General features: G+C 37.4%; 1 pseudogene; it reads right to left on the reverse strand.

The window, feature by feature from the left end:
- Nucleotides 1–5,324: 5,324 nt before the first annotated feature.
- Nucleotides 5,325–6,004, reverse strand: LOC148021016 (ruBisCO large subunit-binding protein subunit beta, chloroplastic pseudogene; annotated as a pseudogene).
- Nucleotides 6,005–13,927: the final 7,923 nt, after the last annotated feature.

A 13,927-nucleotide genomic window follows, 5' to 3' on the forward strand; every position in this document is an offset into this window, starting at 1 on the left:
AAGACGGGGGGGGAGGTAGCCTGAGACATCCGCCTGGGTGGTGGCGCAATACGTCAGCCCTACGGCTATCCTTGCAACAGAATGAAGGGGGACAGCGCCATTCGAAGGACCAGGCAACATCTCGCAACTATGACCGAAGGCCCAAGGGAGGGGTATGCAGCATTATCGAGCGAGGAGGGGGGGAGCTTCCAGTCAGCAGCCTCAAGGGCCCAGCAGCAACTAATGGGGGGGCCGGTGACGTGCGTAGAAGGGGCGTAGCCTCTTATCTCCTCGCCCTTCCCTCCACGGCACAGCAATTCGTCCTCCACCCGGCGGCAGTTGTCACAGTCGTCTCCCTCACGGACTGAGTATCACCCTCTTCCTCCCTTTCGTTGTCATTATAAGAGAGGAGTATTTATGGGAAGAGGGGGGTAGGGCCTCCCTCTCCCACGTGGATCTTGCATGTGATCCCTCCCCTCCACCTCTACACTATCCCAATTTAGCACCATCCGCTTCCCTCAGCCGAAGCAACGCTTTGGCTGAGGGAAAAGGTTTTTTTTTTAAATGCATTAAATCCCATATTTATCCCTTATCCTCCTCCCAAGAGGAGGTTCCTATGAGAATTACACGGTTTTGTAAAGCTGTGTCTCGTTTGGGCTCAGTGGAGAGTGTATTAGTTTAGACTATCACGTCCCAAACCTCAATGCAACCTTATTATTTTCCCGAGACTTCCCATGGCCTGAAATATTACAAAATATGAATCATGAGGGGAGGGGATGGGCATCGTTTTTTCTGACGCCCCTTCTTGATTTTAAAAATGCTATTTGGTGGCCGTTGGAATCAAGAGAAATGCTCTGGGAATAAGATCCCGATTTTCTTCACCATTTATCACCACAGGAACGAGAAAAAATGGAGTAAATGAAAAGATCAGTTCTTAGTCTTTCTCTCTCATCTCTTCTCTCTCCTCTTGTTATGTGTTTCCATGGTTGATTCTATGATGAGAGAAGGGGATGGGCTGAGATGAGAGATTTTGATCATGAAACAATGCTAGAGTGTAAAAGAGTGTAGATCAAGGTTGGAAAGATCATCAATGGCTATTGGAAAGTATCAACGAGTCTCCAATCACGAGATACATACAATATAAGACATGATTTTATGGGTAAGTCATAAATATAATTGTTCTATGATAAATTTTGATTGAAAATGGTTGCATTTGGTTGTCAATGCTCCGATCTATCAGAAATGTTAAGAAAATCAAGAAAAACTAGTTACCTAATAATTTTTTTATAAACACACAAAACCCACAACATTAGGCTTTTAAAGAAAATCATGTGGTTTTGGATTTTTATTATACGTATGGTATTCGTATGGGATGGAATATAGGAAAAAAAAGTCTCAATAAGATTAATCATTAAAATTAGTAAATCAAAAAATATCAATATTTATCAATAAATAAATAGTTAAAAGTTAAAAAATTAAAATATATTTTTTTTTATTTTGAAAAATAGAAAAAAATAACATTTGTATTTGTGAATATATGGTAAGGTGAGGCATGAGGTTTAGCCTCAGTTCACTCGTGTCTTTATGTTTAAATGGATATTTATTGCTTTTATGAAGTAAAAATACAAAAAGAACCGCTCTCTAAACCTACCACCAAATGCATCATCTTAAGCAGTGTCGAAGCATTTGGGATATCGAAAGTCTACCACGAAGGTAAGAAACAGTAGGGTGAAGGGAGATTTAGGGAAAGGTGTAGACGAAAGATAAGGGATTTAAAGAAATAGAAAATGTAGAAGAATACTTAGAGGTGAAGCTTGTCAATTTATTTCTACATCCTAAGAAGATAAATCTCTTGTAGACCAAAAACATGCATAAAACAATAGCTTCCTCTCTATTGCTCAAACCTCCAATCTAATGCTTCTATTGGCTCTAAAAGGGAGGTTAAAAACCATGACACTTGGCTAGAATTTCCCCAAATCACTCCTTCTCCTAGTTCGGAGAGCTATTCACTGCCTGGAAACTGCAATCACGCATCGCGCGATTTCGTTAATCCTTCTTTTTGCATAAAATTTTCCAAAAATGGCTGAAAGCCACTTGATTTCTTTTCGATGTCATCCTATTCTAGAAGTTTTCTATAGCTTTTGGATATTTACAAGAAATAATATCAAAAATATCAAAAATAAGCTAAACTTGTCCAAAATCTAATATTTTTGAATCATTCACACTACAAACATTAACACTTATGACTAATATGGCATTGGCTCTCTAGATCAATAAGAAAGCCGAATGATGATGCACGAGTTTTTCACACTCTGTCCGCGTAGCAACACGACAATAGTAAGGGGAGGGGAATGTTAAGGACTGATAATACACTGAATTCTGATGCTTTTTTAATGCGTGGCATATAGGATACGTATGGTTTAAAATTAAGAGGGTCTAGTAGCATGAGCATGCTCGATGCTGGTCCTAGGCAACACAGCAATCTCGTTTAGAATAAAGGCATAAAAAGAAATGTTTGTGCACATTCACAATATTGGTTGGTAATAAGAAAAAAAAAATAGCACTATACAAACCATACGCAATTGCATTGTGCACAACACATGGTATTATCCTGGATACACATCAATTGTTTTCATGAACAATGACTTACATTGAGGAGATGAGGTACCCTAAGCTGTTGTAGAATTAGTGGTTCGTTCTTTTAGGAAAGTATTCAAAGAGGACTATCTATTATCTCTTGGATCGATCGATTAAAAGAGAGATTATGTGTCGTACGTGTTTTATATGTTCACGACGCATCTTGGGGCCAATCCCTGAGGTGTAGGAGAGCCGTAGTGGGGCCGCAGCAATCAGCCGAGGGGCACTCCCTTTGTCTATGCTTATGAGATGTATTACACCAATATAAGCAAGGACTCCATCTGAGAAGTATGAAAATGGTTATCCATTAGGTTACGATCCATACAAGTGCAAAGTTCTACATTAGATGTTAGGGTAGTATACCCCTTAGCCTGGCCCCGAGACCGAAGGGGTGGTTTGGGTGTGTAGTAGAGACCCAGCTAGTGCCATAGAGCCAATGTCAAACCCATTTTAGATCCTGACATATCCTACCATGTCTCTAGCCTTTACCATCTAACTTACATCCTTTGCCATACTCCTCGATGAAGCAGCAATCTCTATTAAATAGTACCTGCAAGTTTTGCTCAACCATTTGACCAATACATAGCAGATTCTTGGTGATCGATGGAACATGCAAGATAAAATGAAATTTCCTTTTTATAGCATCAGGCATAACCAAAGAAAGAATCCCCATGTGTGCTATATCATGCTGAGAATCATCTTTAGTGCTTGCATACATAGCAATTAGCACTTGTTTTCAGCTCATCAAACCAGTCGCCATGTGGTATCGTGTGATTTGAGGCACCAAAATCTATATACTAGATATCATCAAACTTTTCTTACTACTAGTCCTTGTTCCACACATAAGTCATAGCAAACAGTCTCTCACTAGTCTTAGGCTCTACATGACTAGATGATGCATAGTGACCCCGCTATCTACCCTTCCAATCAGTCTGCTTCTTTCAACACTCTTTTGCAATGTGGCTATGCTTGTCACATTAATGGCAATCTTTATCCTTGTTTGCATTCTCATGAGTAGACTGAGTATGCCAGGATCCTCTGCCCCTAGATTGAGATCTCCCCCTCTCACGGGAGTATCCACTAGCTCTACCAGCAAATCCCTACTAACTCTACCCATGCTGGGATACATGTTGTTAGGTTCTCCTACCATGGCTAGAACCTCTGCCATGATGACCACAACCTCACTAATTAGAGTAAAAATCTGCATCTTTGTTCTTAGAGCTACTTAAGCTCGTCGTAGTAGAGCTACTTAAGCTCATAGTCAATCCCAATTTCACTTCTTCATGGATAAGCAAGGACCAATTCATTAAAGTTAGGCATTTCAACCCTGACAAAAATTTTGATATATCAAAAGACTTATATTCAAACCCTAGACCATTCAGAGTCACAACCACCTAATCCTCATCATCTACCTTAGTCTCAATGGACACTAGTTGATCTGCAATAGTCTTCATCTTAGTCACATAGTTATGAATGGACCATCCTTTTCTATCTATCGTGTTAAAGTTCTATTTTAGCTATAGTTTTAAAGTTTCTATCTATCGTGTTAAAGTATCTCATCAAGATTTCCCAAGCATCTTTAGGAGACTTGCAATTTATTATCTGCAAGACCATTGCATCTATAATGCACAATGAGAGCTAGTGCTAGACTCTTTGAGCACGTTCAAGCCAAGCATGGTGTGCCTTCTTGTTCAGGAGTTGGATTTTTGTCTCGAAGCTTAGGTTCAGCTTTATCACCTGTCACAAGATCCCAATAGTCTTTCCTGATGAGAAAGTTCTCCATGCAGAATTTCTAGATAGCAAAATTGTTGTCATCCAACTTCTCACCCACTATTCGAGTGATGTTATCAGTCCTATCAGCATTTGCCATCTATACAACTCTATGTATTCAATGCAAACTTAACATAGACAGAGCCCGACTCCCTACAAACCAAGTACACCTTGCACAGACCAATGTTTTGCTGGCCACTGTATATACAGGACAGTTTTAGTCCAGAAGGTTTATAATAGAAAATGGACTGCAAAAACCAATGATTTATCAGCTAACAAACACAGCAAACATCTCCAGACATATGTCATAACAACCATGTATAGTTGCTTGCCAAGTAGGTTTCATTTTCTGCATAAAGAACGTATAGGTATGCTACAACATTATTGATAAACAGCCTGAAATTTTCAGCAGCATAAACTCTGCATAAACAATTGCATTCTCAGCCAATACACGTGCGTTATTCTAAAGTATGTGCATGGGCATACATACATCTGACCACTTGTACTTGTCTAGGTTAGAGCTTAGATAGCTCCAAAGACAACAACCAGTAATTTTTGCTCTGTTTTGCAACAAATTTAGCATACATTCCAAAACAGGAAATTCATCGAATAGGCCAACTAAGTTCATTTCATCATCTGGTGACATTGCTAATGTTGGAACACACTGCATGTTGTATTTCTGCATCTTCAATACACCATCGTCCAAATATCTCAAAAGCTTGATTGCTTAAACATACACTGCAGTCAATAGCATCCTTCTACTATGCAAACAATAAATATTGGTTTTCTCATTCTGTGTTGCATAGATAAGAGCAATTTCCTCTAAAAAATTGCACCATCAAGGTTGCAGCAATAAGGATCAAAGGATCAGCAAGCCCAGCTTCCACTGCTAGCAGTACACATGCCATAATTAACTTCCACATCCCCCATTCCCCATTTTAGTAACCATATCCAAAGTTATCCATAGGATTACCAACAGGTGCAACAACTTCAGGCTCTTTAATGTCTACCACCATTGAATCGGATGTCAAGAAAGGTTTGGCAACTGACCCAGCATGCTCTAGGCAGCACCTCACCGCCTTTGCGGGATCAATGGTTCCAGAAGCCATGAGATCTTCATACTTCCCTGTGGCAGCATTATAGTCAAATTTGAAGTTATCATTTGACAGAACTTTCTCAACTATTACACTACCATTGACCCCTACATTCTTGGCAAGGAGTTTTAGCGGGCAGCTCAAAGCTCTCTTTACAATATCTGCACAACCTGTTGCTCATGGTTTTCAAGGGTTTCTTTAATAACATCCACCTTGGCAGCAAGGCGGAGAAGCCTACATCCACCACCAACAACAATGCCTTCTTCAACAGCAGCTTTTGTTGCATTCAAAACATCCTCCACTCTTAACTTTTTCTCTTTCAGCTCAATTTCTGTTTGAGCCCTGACCTGAATGATGGCCACACGTAGAAGTCCGAGCTCTGCATATCAAAAACGGAACGCTGCAAAAAGAAAAGGTTGAACACAAAATGCACGTAGGAAATGGAGGCTGGAAAATGGAGACGCAGCTCTCTTTACTGTTATATCTCTTCCTGGTGAGATCATGTCGCAGGAGCTACTAGCCATTGCTACAGCATCGTTTTAAATCGCTCTCTTCTGCCTTTTACCAGCAGTATCTTAGCAAAGTGATTCACAATGAAATCAAGCACGATATATACTAAATCGAATGATCAGTTGATCACTCATGATCGGCGCTGCTTCTGCCTTTGATACTTTCTAGTCAAGCCGTCAGTGATGCTCCAGATTACATCAGTCCTGCTTTTGCTTCTGATAGCGGCTAATCCAAAACAATCAGTCAGGCTTCATACTGGTCATGCATCAAGGCTGCTTCTGCTTCTAATATAGCCTAATTCAAGCGATTGGTCAATATCCATTCTGATCATACATCAATCCTACTTCAGCTCTGATACCATGTTAAGGTAGAGAGAGAGAGACATAGGGGCCATAAGCTGAGAGAGAGAGAGAGAGAGAGAGAGAGAGAGCAATATATTCTCTTGTCTTCATTATTCATCACACACACTAAGTCAACTACAACTCAACTAGGTCTAGAGTGACCATGCCTTCTAACTATAGTTAGCCTGTAACCAAACTTAGAGCTCGCATAGTTGTCAACACATACATCTGAGCCATTATTACAACCTCATTGGGATTGAATATCAAATTTGGTATGGTCTTGCGAGTGTCCAAATGACACTACTGATGCATGAAAGATAAATACCAACAAAAGTGTGCTACAAGACACACAAAAGTATCCTCTCTGAGGATTGAACAAGCACAAGAGAAAATTGAATATAAGAACTTGAAAAAGCTAAAGGAGTCACCCAGGACCTTTGAAGGAAAGGCCAATTAAAAATTGGTCTTGTCAAGGAATCATGCAATGTCCACTGCCAACGTGACTGAGTATATCATGGTCAAAATCAGGAGTATCCATCACAAATTGAGGCAGAAGGTTATTATATTTGGCTAAGTGAGGAATGAAAATAAGAGTGGAACATTGAAGAGGTGGATATGATAGGTCATAAAAGGAAGGGAGGTGAAGGGATAAGAATGTTGGAAATGGAGAGAAGGACAAGAAAAATGATTGAAGTGACCTTGAAGAAAAAGTTGATAGAATAGGTGGAATAATAGGGGAAGGACCTATAGGAGTAGGAAAACTTGTGCGGTCGGCAATGAAGGGATAGGTGGTAAAAACAAAAATATGAGAAGATAGGGCAAGGGTGAAAGATAAGATGGGAATAGAATCAAGCTTAGCAATAAGAAGGCAAATGTAAGAAAGAAGGTGATAGGCAATTAAGGAAGGTGATACTGGGCAATTAATGAATGGGAAATAATTTTTGTAGGATCATGTGGATAAATTGAGCAACGAAATTTAAAAATATAGAAAAACTCATTTTTGAACAAGGCATTATCAGTAATGTATTTCAACACTTTGGCACATAACTGTTGGACATCGAACTTATAGAAAGTACTCTGTCGATGGTGTGGCTCCATGATAGCATCATCCAAAGGAGGATGCCTCAACACTAAATCACATTCCCCACATAAAGGTTTAGATCTTCCTCATTTGGTATTTATAAGTCCCCTCAAATGTACATAAAAGAGAGCAATCTTATTTCATGATCAAGCATGTCATCCATTGCTCTATCAAAGACTTTGAATTTAGCAAATCACTTGACCAAGGGTTATGCCATCCACCCTCTAGAGACTCTAGATCCACATTACTCAAATAGATGTACAAGATGAATTTTTGTTGATGGTACTTGAGCCAAAAAGAGGGCAGAGGGAAAGTAAGATCACTATAGTGAGTGAAATCCTCTAGAACACAATTCATATGATGTTGTAGGTGCTCGACCTTAGTAGAGAAGGCATCACACAACTTCACTTGTTGTAAATGCTCCAGCTCCTCCTTAGAAGGCACAATAGAAGAAATAACATGAGCTAATGGGGGAATTTTAGACTGTAACTCATCAATAGTATACTTTTGGGATTCCACTGTCTCATGAGAATGCTTTAATTTACCCTCACATACACCAAGCTTTGTGGCTCAAGTAATCATGTATGCTAAAGCAGCATCCTTTTCTTTGGTAATTGACACCTTATCCTCTTCTAAGGTTGCAACTTTAGCTTCCGGCTCTTTAATAGTCATGCTTTCTGAGAATCCATTAGGGTAGTAGCTTCTTGCCTTTTTTCATGTATGTTACTTAGATTAGATCTCTCTAAAGCCACATCTTCTAATGCCTTACTCAATTGGGTGGTTAAGGAATCCACCTTGTCCTACACATAGTTATAGACACATGTATATATAGACTAGAGATAGGAAGTAATCGGTGTTTCCATTATACCTTAGATGTTAGACATGAGCTCTGAGATCATGGGTCTAGATATCATCATTTGTAGGGAAGAGGGAATTTGGGAATCCAATTAACCTTCCCTTTGTGTTGCAAATAAATTTGTGGAGGAAAGGAATGAGGGAAGAGAACTACCAAACACAATAGGTACAGGAATTTGTACTATAAGGAAAGGTATAGAAGTAGGATAGGAAGGACTTATCATCAAAATCTCAATTGTTTTGCATTGGAAGAGGAGAGGGAACTGAAGGGGGAGACTGCTAGGGAAGAGGGGCAGGATCAAGCATAGAAACACCACCTAGGGGAGGTGCAAGTCTAATCACTTTTTGTAGGAAAGTTCCATATGAGACAATGCTAAGCTCACCCCTTTGACCACCTTGAAAATGCTAATCCATTTTGGTTAATAGGAATGAGGCCCAATTAAGCTTAGCTCCCTTGGCAATCATAACAATTTAAAGTGGTAAATAGTTCTTTGGACAAGCATTTGAGCGCTTGCTTATTAGACATAAATTGATCTTGTAAGAATTGGCATAACTATTTCCATAGGGAAGAGAAAATGTGTGCCATTGATACCCCTAAACTAGTGATTACCTTGTTTAGTGCCAATGGAGTAGATGTCTCCTGCTAAAGAAGGGCAAGGATATTCTCAATTGATAACAGATTGTTACCATGGGCACAGGCGAAGCAATGAGGGGCAAGAACAAGACCTCATGATAAGCAAAACCTACAACCATATACCAAGCATGTATGTTTCTTGTAGGACTCTAGGAAGGAATAGCAATGATTGGCATCAATTGGAGGAAATTTTAGGGTAACAAAGGAACGAAGGCCATCTCAACAGTATATTATGATATTAGATTTGACTATATGGCTAAATCTTGATAGATAGTGGGATGAAAGAAATGGATTATCGAAACAAAATGATTCATTTGTTGTAAGATTTGGCTGCATGGCAAAACTTCCTACTCTGGTAGAAAGTAGTCACAAGTAGAAAATTTTCTACTCTCTTATAAATAGTATATTAGATATCCTTCTTAGAATATTTTTCCATATGGACAAGCTGCTATGATATATACCATAAGCTTACAAAAGAGTATTCTTCTTGAGATTTAGCCAAATGATAAAGCATCTATAGAAAGAAGATTTATTTTATCAAGATATGGAGTTACAGTAATACCCTCTCAAAGTTGAGATCATGTTTTGAACCTCATGCCAAAGTGAATGAATTGAGAAAAATAGATTGTTGGAAGATAGAATTGACAACATAAGAAAGAATTTGACCACATGGAAAAATTTAATATTCCAACAGACTTAGTATATATACATTGCCAACATCACAAAAAAGGATTTGACTATACAAAGAAATATCATAATACAATAACATATTATGCCTAATACAAATAGTCCTTCTTTTGGCCAATCGATAGATTAAGAAGAGCAAAGAGGTTACCACATGGTGAAATCTTGCATTCCATGATTAAGTATAACAAGTACTCCTTATATTGTAAAAAAAGATTCGACCATATGGCTAGATTTACAAATTTGAGAGGACTCGTTGCTAAAAGATAAAATTTATCCTCTAGTAAAATCTTAAATTCCATTATATCTAAAATTATGTATTGCCTATTGGAAGGTATTATATGGCCATATATATACTCATCACAAAAATAATGTAATGAACTAAGACTTGAGAGAATGGTTTGATTTCTACTGAAAGGTATAAGAAATATTAGGTCAGATTTCGCCTTGAGGATAAACCTCAAGATACATGGCATTACACAAGGAAATAAAAGAATAGTATTTTGAAATCATCCATTGATGATGACAACAAAGATACAGAAGAGTATTTTCTAGGAGAGTGTTTTGAAAGCATCCATTGATGACAACAAAGATATAGGAGAGTATTTTCTAGGAGAGTGTTTTCAAAGCATCCATTGATGAAAATAAAGATGTAAAAGAGTATTCTTTGAATCGTACAAATCACATATTTCAAATTCATTTTAAAAAATCTCTCATTTTCAAACTGCTAGTCATCAAACAAGGCAAGCACTCTAGATGATCAATCAAGAAACCAAGAAGAACAAGAAGACACTAACTTACTAGGGAAAATTTGAGGTCAAAGAATGGCCTTCTAAGAGAGTTTAACAAAAATATTCTCTCAAAAAATGGGAGAATTGTAAATTCTCACAAATGAACTCCAAAATTGTTGGATATTGCATGTTTAAAACCTAGTCTTTAAGAGCTTTCTTGGGATATATGGATTGTTAGGGTTTGAAAGTGGAAAAATGAAGTCAAAGAGAGGGAGAGAGACTTGTTTTGGAAAATCTTATGATTTTAAAGATTTGAGTTGGTATGAAGTATCATTCGATTAATCGTGCTATTTAAAATGAGTATTATTACCATCCTCCCCCCACTAGGGGTGTTGCCCTTAGACCCTATAATGGAGTAAAATTAGAAATATTTCAATAAGCACTTGTTATCACGATGGCATAAGTACATAAGGTGTGACTCATGTTTCAATATCATGGAATAATACAAATCAATCTCCTTCATCTTCTCAAGGTCTCTCTTGTAACAATCATCACACACTCTCTCTTATTTCTATATTTTCTCTCCTATTAAGCCTCTGTATGACAAGTGGTGTCAAAAATCTAAAGGCTTTTGATCTAGTTGTAGTACCTTTCATATTCATTTTATGCATATTCCTCTTAGACAATCTATTTCACTACAAGTACAATAGGTAGAGTCTTTGCTTTATGGTTAGCAATGACTATTAGCAATCCTAAAAGTAGAAAATACCATGTATAGAGCCATTCAATGGATCCTTGGACAAGTTTGGTAGCTTCAAGATCAAAATAGTAGAGCTATAACTCTTTCAGAGGAAAATTTTAGAGGTATTTGGGGGAAATAAGGTCTACAAGAGTTAGACAAGGTTTTTGAATTGTGGTTACTTTTTTAAGAGAGCTTACTCTCCTTCATTCTTTCAAGTTTCCATGGAGTTTGCATCCATAAGCCTCCATCTTTCTCCTTGCTCTTTAGCATTCTTCAAGATTTGACCATCCAAGGAAGTGCTCTTGTCCATCTAAAGCATCTAGTGTCATTCATCTCACCTACAACTCATAATCATCATTCCTATCCCTTCTCCATCATTAAATTGTGATTCCTTTAGGTTCTTTGTATAGATTGAGGTAAAAATTTTCATTCTTTCTTGGTATTTCTCTTGAGAAAACCTAAAACATAATAGAGCAACCGTGACTCCTATTTATTAAGATCTCAAATTTTGGGAAAAGGCTTTATCTACAGCTTCTATTGCCCATATATACATTGAGAATCTTGAAGCAAGCATCAAGATTGCACACCTTGAAGACATCTTTATAATCAAAATGGAGCATGAAGAGAAGATTTGGGGGAAACACCAATTTTAGCCCCTACCTCCATAGTGGGGTGTTACTTTTGGTTGAGGAGAATTAGAATCTTGGGAGCTATCATTCAAGCTTTATAATTGGAGAGCAAAGCATTGGTTACATTTCATACTCTCAAGCTTCCAACTACTCATTAAATAGATGTTTTTTCAAATTTCTATTTTAATGTCTCTAATCCATTTTCTTAAGCCATAATCCCCTTTACTAAGAGAGCAATTACTTTAATAATGCCCTTGATTTTCAATCTTCCATAGTAAAAGCAATTCATTCTTGAAATTGTGGAATCCATAAAGTCATATATAGTAGCATTTGGCCATATTCGTGCTTCAATCAAATTCTATGACTATTATTTCCTTAATGTATGATCTTTTGTGTTTGTTATTTTAATAAATCCCAAGAATTTGTAAAGTGATAAGTTAAAAATTCACTGAATAACTCATTTCTTAAATAATTTCTTTCCCTAATCCCTTGAGTATCCATTTTCATATTATCAAAGACTAAAAGCTTCTTTTTTATTGAATGTATATCATCCTTGTCTTTTAGATTTGAATGCTACAACTATGTTGAAATACCCATCAAGGAAAAAGTTGGATGTTGATCGAGGTAGTAAGATAAAAGAGAGGTGACCCTTCCTTACTTCTACTAAAAGGACTCTAAAGGGGTGCACAACCTGGCTTGACGTGAAACTTTGCACACCCCATAGTGATTTGGAGCCATGTAGAGAGCCCTATCTTCCATTTTATCCCTCACATAAGTACCCATGTATATGTGATTTAAGACAATGAATTTGTTGAAGAAAAAGGCACTTTTATAGGGATTCACAAGTCATTGCATATATTAGATAAGAAGTTACATGTGTTATAGGGATTTATAGGGCATTTGCAAGTCATATATAGGTACACTAAGGTATTTTCAAGCTCTCATAGGTGGAATACAAATCCCATAGTATACTACATAGTACCTATAGGTCTTAGAGTTCTGTAGGGTTTACAAGTCTTAAACAAGGCATACATTGTATTTTTACACTAAAATAGGATTCCCACAAGATGTAGGATTATTCTAGATAGTCACATTGATTTTCTTAGAAAATACTTTTTCCTTATTTTAATGAATAAATTAATAGATCATTTTAAGGAGGATATTGTACTCTTCCATTGGAATTAAATATCTTAGTGTTTGGAAATTAGAGTCAAAAGTTATAGCCATTCTAATGACTATTGGTCCATTGGACATCACCTAAAAATAACAAACAATGGGAAAAAGGTAAGGGTAATGAGGATCTATAGTAACAAATCATGGATTCAATGGGTAAGAATACCCAAGGGGATAATTAAGAAGATTCATAAAAGCATGGATCATTTAGTACTCTCAATATAACTCCCTGTAACTATAACATCCATCATGTAGTTAAAAAAGTTGTAGCCATTCTAGTGACTACTAGTCCTCTAGACATCGCCTAAAAATAACAAGCAATGGGAAAAAGCTAATGCTAGAGGATCTGTAGTAAGAAATCATTGACTCAATGGTTAAGAATACTCAAGGGGATAATTAAGAAGATTCACAAAAGCATGGATCATTTAGTACTCTCAATATAACTCTTTGTAACTATAACATCCATCGTGTAGTTAAGCATCATGAATTGGTGTCTAAGGTAGGAAAAAGAAAAAAAGTATTCATTAAATTCTTATCCAATATTTATCTTACTTTCTTGGTGCTTGCTACCTTAATCCACCTCCATAGATTCAGCTATCTTTATGGATTAAAGTGCTACCACCTAGATCCGAACCCATCACCACAGAGAAGTAATTCCTTATGGATGCCTCTTTGGGGTGTTTGAGTACACTAACTAAATTGTTGAATGGTTAGATGTAGAGTTCAAGAAGATAAGGTGGAAGGCCTATGGATATTTTTTGAGAGATAGGTTGTTATGTAAGCATCCTAAAAAGAGAGGTGGGTTACCCTTGGGACTAGTCGATGATAAGGCTACGTAATTATAAGTTATGAGAGAGTTTCATAAGAGCTTATAGGCTGGTAAGAGAGATGTGTAGGCTACATATGGGAATATAAAAGAATTTTACTAGGCATTGAGTCATGGTGTACCACAAGGTGTCCTAACTTGGGGGGGGGGGGGGGGGGGGGGGGGGGGGGTTTTGGCGGAGCCAGTAATTGCATATCCTCTATGTTAACTTAATTCAATGGTGACTATTTAATTTAATCAT

This window comes from Lygodium microphyllum, chromosome 18, assembly GCF_053477565.2.
Source record: "Lygodium microphyllum isolate KBCC chromosome 18, Lygodium_microphyllum_v1.1.10, whole genome shotgun sequence".
Taxonomy (NCBI): domain Eukaryota; kingdom Viridiplantae; phylum Streptophyta; class Polypodiopsida; order Schizaeales; family Lygodiaceae; genus Lygodium; species Lygodium microphyllum.